The following is a 10,669-nucleotide window of genomic DNA, read 5'->3' as shown; positions in this document are numbered from 1 at the left end:
GGCATGTACTGATAGTATCTATTGAGATGACAGACAAGATGGTTTGGGGGAATATATCTTGTGAAAATGTGTTGTTGAAATGTCAAGAGGGGGAAGAGAGTGTGCAGCTCTTAGGAGACAAGGGGAGGCCTTGTCTTGAGAGAACAGTGGGAAGACTGGTCCTGCAGTGCACACTGGTAAGTCTTTTCCATAATTTTTACTGGAAAAACAGCAAAGTGATACAACAACTTTACATCATAATTATATAATTGATATAGAGTATGGTGGTATTTAAATATATTCCCATTTACAAAACATACACTTTCTGTTAACCCTTTCAGTACAATGAAGGTATTGATATCTAGATGATCAGATTAATTTTAAGCAATCTAAAGTTATCTGTCAGTGAAATTATGACAGTAAGTGTCTTCTAAAATGTGAGAAAAAAACAACATACACCAAGTAAACAGTGTCGTAAAGTCAAGTTTATTTATATAGCGCATTTCATACACAGAGGTCATTCAATGTGCTTTACATAAACAAAACCAAATAATAATAACAAATAAAAGCATAGAAGGGCAATATAGTCAAAGAATAGTTCAAAAGGTAAAGGTCATAATAAAAAGAAAACATAAAACAGAAGGTAAAATCATTTAAAAATAGAGAATGATTAAAAAGACAAAATAAAAGACAGGTAGAATAATTTTCAGATTCAGAAATTATAACTCAGTGCAGTTAGCAGAAAGCATCTGAGAACAGTTTGGTCTTAAGTCTAGATTTAAAACTGGCTACAGTTGGGGCCTTAATGTCATCCGAAAGTTGGTTCCAGAGCTGAGCCGCATAGCAGCTAAAAGCTGCTTCACCATGTTTAGTTCTAACAGCAGGTTTTACTAACAGGTTTATCTCCTGAGACCTGAGAGGTCTGGAGGGTGTGTACTGCTGAAGCATGTCTGAGAGGTATTTAGGTCCTGCTACATGAAGTGATTTATAAACAAGAAGTAGTGCTTTAAAGTCAATTCTGTGACTTACTGGAAGCCAGTGCAGGGACTTAAGAATTGGAGTAATGTGGTCAGTTCTTTTAGTTTTTGTGAGAACCCTAGCTGCTGCATTTTGTATCACCTGAAGCTGTTTGATAGTCTTTTTTAGGAAGGCCTGTGAAAAGTTCATTGCAGTAATCAACCCTGCTGGAGATGCATGAATGAGTTTTTCTAAATCATCTTTTGACATCAGCCCTCTAAGTTTGGCAATATTTTTGAGGTGGTAAAAAGCTGATTTAGTTATCGCTTTCATGTGGCTGTTGAAATTTACTGTCACTGTCAAATAATACACCAAGATTTTTAACAGTATCCTTTGCTTTCAACCCTTTTGTGTCAAGGACAGTGGCAACCCTAAGTCTTTCCTCCTTTTTACCAAATATAATTACTTCAGTTTTTTCTTTGTTCAGCTGAAGAAAATTTTGAGACATCCAGGTGTTGATTTGTTCTATACACTGACACAGAGATTCAAGGGGACCATAGTCGTTTGGTGACAGAGCTACAGTAAGTACATTTGTGTGTCATCTGCATAGCTATGATATGAAATCAAATTATTTTGGATGATTTGTCCAAGTGGGAGCATATAGAGGTTGAATAATAGTGGCCCCAAGATCGACCCCTGGGGAACACCACAGGTCAAGGACATTGGTGTTGAGGTACAGTTTCCAATGGCAACAAAGAAACTCCTTTCTTGTAGATATGATGTCAGCCAGTTGATAACTATGCCTGTAAATCCAACCCAGTGTTCTAGTCTGTGTAATAAAATATTGTGATCAACAGTGTCAAATGCTGCACTAAGGTCCAATAGCACTAGGACTGATGTTTTACCTGAATCTGTATTGAGGCGTACAGTATGTCACTGAAAACCTTGATGAGAGCTGTTTCAGTGCTGTGATTTGCCCAAAAATCTGACTGAAAGTAATCAAAATACCCATTTGCCCAAGGTGGTTAGTTGATTAAAGACTACTTTTTCAATAATTTTGCCAATAAAAGGTAGATTGGATATGGGCCTGTAATTGTTTAGCATGGAGTGGTCCAGGTTATTCTGCTTGAGAAGTGGCTTTACAACAGCTGTTTTCAGTGACTTAGGAAAAATGCCAGACAGCAGTGATGAATTTACCATGCGAAGGACATCTGCTGCTATAAGGTGAAAAACAGTTTTAAAGAAATTGGTTGGCAAAATGTCTAAGCCACATGTGGAAGAGCTGAGCTTCTGTACCGTTTTTTCAAGTGTGTCGTGGTCTATCAAGCTGAACTCTGACATCAAGTTAAGTTTCCCTCTATTTGTAGCTGGAAGTTCAGGATGTTGAATTGGTAATTGAGTAGATATGTTGAGTCTGATTTTGTCAATTTTTCCTTTGAAAAAAAGATGTCAAAGTCAAAGTCATTGTCAATTTTTATTAGTTGAGAAGAAGTTCATTGTAAACAAAAATTGCATTTATTATTGTTCTGGCGCTAATTGTGAGGGGGGGTTTGTTACCTTATTAACAGTTGAAAATAGAACACGAGTGTTATTTTAACTTCTACTGATGATGTTAGAAAAGAAGGACTGTCTTGCTTTGCATATTTCTGAGTTATGTGCGGACCATCTCTTTATGGATTCCATACTGGATCTGAAGTTTGTATTTACGGCATTTTCTTTCGGTCTTCCTACACTCTCTTTTTAGGAGTTTAACTGCTGGATTTTGCTTCCATGGTGCTTTCTGTTTGTCCTTAACTTTCTTGAATTGTAATGGAGCAATGTCATCCATAATGTTTGCCATTTTTGCATTAAAGTGATCAAACAAGTCTACCGAGTCTGAGAGTTGACTTGACGTCTGCGAAAGTGCTTGCTCAAAGAGAGCACTTGTCTGATCATTTATGATTCTTCTTTTTACCATCATAGATCTGTTCTGAGTGTGTGGGGACATAGACAGATCAAAGAACACACAGAAATGATCGGATAAGGCCAGGGCCCAGTTCCCTGAAAGCATCTTAAGCCTAAGAGCGTCGTAAAGTCCCTCTTACGAACGTCTTAAGATTTGCTGACTTTTTCCCCAAACCATCGTAGCTTAAGAGCGTCGTGAAAACACTCGTAGATCTACGAGTGCTCCAGAGTTATCGTTACCGGCTAAGAGCGTCTTAACAGTACTTCTCACTGAGGTCACCAACAGGACATACAGAGGAATTACAACTTAGAATACATAGGCTAATCCAACTTACGTTCCCATTCTTTATTGTGTTTACCTGTGATGAATCAGATTCTAGCGTGCAAAATAGCATAGACTACATTTAATGGTCATAATAATGTGATGAAAAGCAGACAAAAATGCAATCAAGTTATGAAACGAGACGTTGCCAGAATAGTTTGACATTGTCTTTGCTAAGTGAAGGCTATATTTTATTAGGCCTATGAGGTAAAAAGCAGAGAAGGCAACATGTGGTTTAGTCTGTACTGCATCAAAATCTAAGCCTACACATTTCCTCACTTTCTCGACTTTTTTCTTATCTTCAAACGTGTTATTAAGTGACACCGCAAAAAATTATTGGTGCAACAATCTAATCTTAAAATAATTACAATTATTTATGTTTGTGTGGTAGGCTATATAACCTATATTATATATATATAACCTATGTTTCTATTTTCGTATTGATGTCAATTAATGTGTAGATCCGAAGTATAAATGCTAAGCCTAGCTGTGACGTGCAGTCACCTGACATCACCGTCAAATTAGAGGATATTTCAGAACTATTAACATGGACAGCTCCCCTTAAGAGCATCTTAAGAGAAGTGCACGCGCGTTCACGCTACGAGCATGTTCGGGAAACAGTCGGAAAAACCAAACGAACGATCGTAAGATGAATCGTAGAAAACCCTCTTAAGAGCGTGTCTCCGTCGTTATCGATCTTACGATCGTTTGTTTGGTTTTTCCGACTGTTTTGATTTTTGATGCAGTACAGACTAAACCACATGTTGCCTTCTCTGCTTTTTACCTTATAGGCCTAATAAAATATAGCCTTCACTTAGCAAAGATAATGGCAAACTATTCTGGCAACGTCTCGTTTCATAACTTAATGATTGCATTTTTTGTCCGCTTTTCATCACATTATTATGACCATTAAATGTAGGCTATACTATTTTGCACGCTAAAATCTGATTCATCACAGGTAAACACAATAAAGAATGGGGACGTAAATTGGATTATGTATTCTAAGTTGTAATTCCTCTGTATGTCCTGTTGGTGACCTCAGTGAAAAGTACTGTTAAGACGCTCTTAGCCGGTAACGAGAACTCTGGAGCACTCGTAGATCTACGAGTGTTTTCACGACGCTCTTAAGCTACGATGGTTTGGGGAAACAGTCGGCAAATCTTAAGACGCTCGTAAGAGGGACTTTACGACGCTCTTAGGCTTAAGATGCTTTCGGGAAACTGGGCCTTGGTCTTTAACAGCTGTAGAGACATTGAGACCCTTTGTGATAACAAGGTCCAGGGTATGGCCGAGAGAGTGTGTTGGCACCTGTACATGCTGTGTTAGGGAGAAAGTATCGATTAGTGCAATTAATTCCTTGGCATATTTGTTTTCAGGATTATCCACATGCAAGTTTAGATCCCCTGATATAATAAGACAGTCAAACTCTATGCAAATGACTGATAGCAATTCGCCTAACTCTTCAAGAAAGACTTTAGCTGAATGTTTTGGAGGCCTGTAAATTGTCAGTAATAAAATCTGAGGAGAAGACTTAATGCGAGTACACAGATATTCAAATGAAGTGAAGTTACCGAATGACGACTGATTACACTGAAAAGATGTCTTGAAAATTGTGGCTATCCCCCCACCTCTTTTATTTGCTCTAGTAGCACTCAAAAAACTGAAATTTGGGGGAGCTGATTCCATGAGAGTAGCAGCACTGTTTGCTTTATCTAACCATGTCTCAGTTAAAAGTAAGAAATCAAGGTTGTGTGTGCAAATTAAATCATTAATTAAGAATGATTTGTTTGAAAGAGATCTGATATTTAGGAGTGCTAGTTTAGCTGAAAGTGTTGGAAAGACAAGAGAGTGAGGCCTGTGCAAACCCAAGAAGGGACATCTTGGTTGTGAACCTTCAATTTACCTTTCTATCAAATGACATCCTTTTTTGTCAGCCTTTGTAGCCTGCTGGCTTTCACATCGGATGCGCCATTCCAAATTGCTTCTGGCGTGGGACTGACCAATTTAAAAATAACTGTATAAGTATTGCGGTATCGTATATCTGTTACACAACACAGCTCTCGGTAAATTGTGGCCGTGACACATGTCGAGTTCCCCGAGTGGTTCTCGCGGTATTCCGCCGAGCAGCTGAAGACAGGCACGGCTTGCCCCGCTGCTGACTTGACTGTAATGTTTCCAGCCGGCGACCCGGAGCATCTGAACTCTGAGGGGAAGGCACATTTTCAGCCGTTTCCAAGGATTCCGGGCGCAGGGATCAAACAGCCTATAGACTCCAGCCACCACTGCTGGCCCCTGCTTTAGGGCAACTCCCTCTCTCTGCGGCCTCCCTCTCTCGACAAATATTAAAGACCGATACTTTCATGAGGATGTTTCTGCTCTTTATTTGTGTGCCATTTTGTGGTTGTGTAAATAAAAACTGCCACGCACTCATTCATTTGAGCGTTTAATATCTGAGAATCTAGTGAAATCCAAAAATACACAGGCAAACATGCACATGTTCGGCCTGCCATCTGCAGAAATACTTGCAATAGCTCCACAAGACTTGGACTGAACAAAAATGCCGTGTGTGTGAATGTGCGTGCATGTGTGTGTGTGTGTGTGTGTGAGTGTGTGTGTGCGTGCGTGTGCATTTCTTGAGAAAAGAGAAACATTTGAACTGATGTGTATCAATCACACAACTGTTTCAGCTCACAGTTGAAATGTTTCTCTTTTTTCCCCTTCTTTCGTGCAGGATACCGTGCATGCTTGTCCACTGCTCCACACAGCAAATTCATACCGCCTCAGGCTCCTGTTCTTAAGCCCACCTCCACCATCATTCGGGCGATTTATGTGTGTGAGTGTGTAAGTATCACTGCAAGAGGATATTTGCATGCCATCTCTTTGCTGTGGTAAACACCAAAAGAAAACCAGAGTGACATTAGAGTAACACTTGAAACAGCCCACAGACAAATACCTGTATGTGTAAGAATGCAAACGGTTTCGTCAGTTTTCATTATGCAAATTGTGAGGCTTGCCAACATCTACATTATCGTTTAGGTATGATTCACAGCTCTCACATCACATAAGTATGATTCACATACTCAGAGCCTAAGAGTAACCTATGTTGTATTTCCCCAAATCTGTTTTTCATACAGCTCTCTCTCTCTTCTTCTATCTATCTCTCCTCTCTCACTCTCTCTCGCTCTGTCTCTTTCCAGCTGACAGGTTAGGGATTAACAGACCCATCTTCAAAGAAAGCCCATGTGTGAGCAGATTTACTCTGAACACAGGGGATAATTAGGCCAAGCCTCTGCTCCCCACTGCAACCAGTAAGAACAAAAGACGATTCAGTATGGCAACAAGTGGGGCCTCCAGAGACAGTTTGTACTCCATGTGCCATCCTGCAGGTATTTGCTACACTGACACTTGTGTAGATTTATATGGAGAGAAGAAAAGAGAGCAGACCCAAAGAAAGAAAGAAAATCCCCTGTCAGAGTGCCCAGTTGCTGAGTGGTTGTAGTCCAAATGGTCCAACTGAAACTGAAATGTTTAAAGAAACATGAAGCGGCGGGACTCCATCACTATCACAACATTCAGCCGGCCTTGCAGGACAATGCCAAAGTAGATAGAAGTGGCCTTGAAATGACGTTTTGTACTGGTATTTAGATTTTGATACAGCGTGACAGAGTTGCCCTGGGAGACGGTGAGGTGACAGGGATTCCCCTCCAAGTCCTCCTGTCGTCAGGTGTAGTCGCCACCACCTCACCTTCTCCGAGGTTAACACGCTTGTGTAAACAGGCATCAGGGAAAGAGAAATAAAACCACTGGCCAGCGCGCGAGAAAAAGGCGAACAAAAAACACTATGGATCCATGAACCAGGAACGTCAAGCTTCCACGCTCCCCCGAAACATCTGGCAAACAGGTGTGCTACAATACCCAGCTGTGGACAGGAGAGGCTCAGCCAGGAGATGTGCCCCCTCCACAGGTCAATAGTGGAACTGCAGGCTTTCACATTAGAATGCCTATGACTTGAACCTTGTTGCACTGCAGTGTTGTGACATGATGGCTCCAAGCCTATGTCACACGTAAGTCTCCAATATGCTTTCCAACTTAACCTGAACATTACCCTTAAACTATATGCTCTGTTAGGATCATAACCACAGCCTCTGAAAAAAGACCAATATGTCTTTTGTTTCCAGTAGGCTGTTCTCAATCAGTGGTATAATTTCACTGTCCATTGAAATCTTTCAGTTTTGTTGCTCCAATAATAAACTATCAATGTCTGTATTTCATACTGTGACGTACAAACATAAGTAAGCAAATGTGACCCAACCGGGAAGTATGACTAACTGGGATCCAGATGTCTGTATACTGAGTATATACTCCACTTAATAACAAATGTGCATTCAGGACTCAGGATTGTGTTGAGCACATGTGAGAGTTTGGAGATGTGTTGACATCTCTGCCCTTTGGAGAAGTCTTGAAACCACATTCAAATTTCAGACTTCAACAACAACTCAACACCTCCACAACTCTTGTGATGCATTCCTTCATGAGTCGCTGAAGTGATTTGTCCCATTAACATTTTCAGGGCTGTTAACATATTGAGTGGATTTAATGGGCTAAACTCACTAAATAACTGAATACTGAATACTGATTTTCAGCTCACATTGCAATGTGTGGTTGACAGGAACGTCCAGGTTGATGGCATAATGTTCAGAATTAAATGACATCAGATAGAGTTTCAGTTGAACCATTGATAGAAAACGTCTCAAGGCCAAAACACTCCAAAGATGCACCTGGTTTTATTTTGATGTGACAGGTCTTTAAATCAGATCTGTACATTACCATACCACTCTCAAATCCCTAAAGCTTTTATGTTGTTCCTGCAGAGATAAATCCATCTCTCTCTCTTTTTCCCTTTTTCTTACTCTATTAAATGTCTGTTCTCAGACAGCACCAGACATCATGTTGTCTATTAAATTCCTCCGGGGAGGATTTATATCTCTCCTTGGCATTTCCCAGCGTCGCTTCACTTGGCTTCCACTGGCCTGAATGAGAGTTCATTAATGATTAGTCTTCTTTTATGGGCCCTCTCCTGGATACGACGGAGCTTCCCGCTGCTCCTCCTTGTAGAGCGCACAATGCCAGCTGTCACTGATGGATGGCGTCACGGCACCCAGTCTGCGCTCCTCGTGTTGCCCCCTGACAGACTGGCCACCACCGGTCCGCCCTGGCTCGCTGATCAGATCTGGCTGTGCCACCCGCCACACACACCAGAAACGAACCCAACACCACCAGGCAGTGAGCTGTTGCGAAACGCCGAGGCGTGACCTTCTCTCCCCGGGGAAGATGCTAATTTGATGAGCGCTGGGAAGTGGATGTGTTTTGGCATCACCTGCAGTGTTGTCTTACATTTTATTAGCTAAGTCGCTTAAGTGAGTCTGATATCATCAGCGTTTGCTTCTCATCTGAAGCTCTCTAAATAGTTTCGGTATGGGTTACATGCTGTGGCAAGACTGAACTTACGTTACTCTACTGCTTTAGCCAGTAATACCCCCACCTTCCCACTCCATACATAGCTCACTCAGCAATTACACTGAGCCAAAAGTCTTTTTCTCCTCAAAAGGACTGAGTGACTGCATCAACTTAAAAATAAAGATCTTAAAAACTGAATTCTCACTCCTCATGAGTTTGGACGCACGAAACAGAGGTCCACTGTTATTGTCATGGCACAAAAATGTGCACAGTGTGTAAACCATTACGCACACCTTTTTGGTGAAATATACATCTTTAATGGTCCAAGTCTGTGACACCTCACTGACATTTAGTGTGGCAAGAACACTTAATGACTGATAAGGCAGAGCAGTCTCCGCAGGACATAAATATCCCATCATAAATATCCCTGACTAGATGATGATGCTTTATGAATTGTATATTTTCAGTGGCAAGGTCCCAGGAGTTGAAATGGGAGGCGTGAGCTACTGTGGACTCTGTGCTGAATGTCATCCAGCTGCTGTCCCATCACCGCACATCTGCTCATCGCGCTGTCCCAGATAGCTGGATAATGGCTACTGCTTAGCGACAGGTAATGAGCTTTAGGCACGTTGCCCCAAAGATGACCTGAGCTCATGTCAGGTTGGGAATATTTGCTTTTGACGTTTCTGTCTCGCATTATCAAGCGAGTTCCACTCCAGGGAGATATCAGCTGCCTTCTGCATAGCGCTGGAACGCACCGAAATCTGTGTCATATGACTGAGCGGGAGGAGCTCATGGACTTTGTCTTGAACTACTTGCCATCTCAAAAACACTTTTACCATCTCAGCCCTCATGTCATCAGGTCTCATTTATATCTGTACTGTTGGATTTCATGTGGGTGTCCAGCACACGGTGCTTAGAAATGACCATGACTTTTATGTCTTCATGCTCTATATGTTTAGAGCAAATAAAAGGACTAATCTGCTTTTAGATTATAATATGTGTGCAGTGTCTGAATATCTGTAGTGGGTGTTATTCTGTGTGATTTTGTGTGTCCTCCAAAAGAAGCATCCAGAATTCTGCTGGTCTTGCTCATTTTATCTCACTGAGGACCTAATTGGGCCTGATATTTGAACGATGCCAAGATACAAAAGGTCAGAAGTCGTGGAATGATTCTCTCTCGGTCGTGTTTTCCTTCAGCTGAATTAAGCGGGGCCTGCACTCCTGGTCCCTCTGTTCTCTCCCGTTAAGAAAACAAGACACAGCGTCTGTTGCAATACAGGAACCATTTGTTGCTCTTGTGACCCAACTGTGCTTCCCCTTGTTTTAAAAACTTGAATACACATCCAGACGCACACTGACTGTGTGTATTCTCTCTCTCTTTTATGCTTACTCCTACAGCACACGCACAGATGACATCCATACACACACACACACACACACACACACACACACGTACAGTACTCTCTCCCTTCACACACACACACACACACACACACACACACACACACACACACACACACACACACACACGTACAGTACTCTCTCTTTGTCTCTCTCTCTCACACACACACACACAGAGACACACACACACAATACTTTTCTGTTATTCTCTCTCTTTCTCTCTCACTCACTCTCTCAGATTCTACCTTCATTGCTTCCCAGTAAGAGGGTCCACTTTGGCTTTCAGCTGGACAGATGCAGCTGGATGGATCTCCTCTCAGTCATACTCCCATCCCAATCTTCTTTCTTTTTCTTTCTCAAAGAAACATCAGGCTCTTTTCTGCAGCTGAACCTCAATGTATTGTGACTTCAGACAGATTCATTGTTTATTGAAGAAAAGAAAAAAAAGATATTCATTGGCTGTAACAAAGGAACGTACTCACTGCACTTTCACCGACATGCCGTTTCACTTGGGTCTGGATATACAGCCTCGTGGCATCTCAGTGCTCGGCCCAGTGAACCAGGCAAAGTAGAGTCAAAGTGGTTTACCGTCTCCTTGCATCTTGG

The sequence above is a fragment of the Alosa alosa genome, chromosome 3 (genome assembly GCF_017589495.1).
Source record: "Alosa alosa isolate M-15738 ecotype Scorff River chromosome 3, AALO_Geno_1.1, whole genome shotgun sequence".
NCBI lineage: Eukaryota > Metazoa > Chordata > Actinopteri > Clupeiformes > Clupeidae > Alosa > Alosa alosa.
Note: the sequence above shows the minus strand (reverse complement) of the source record.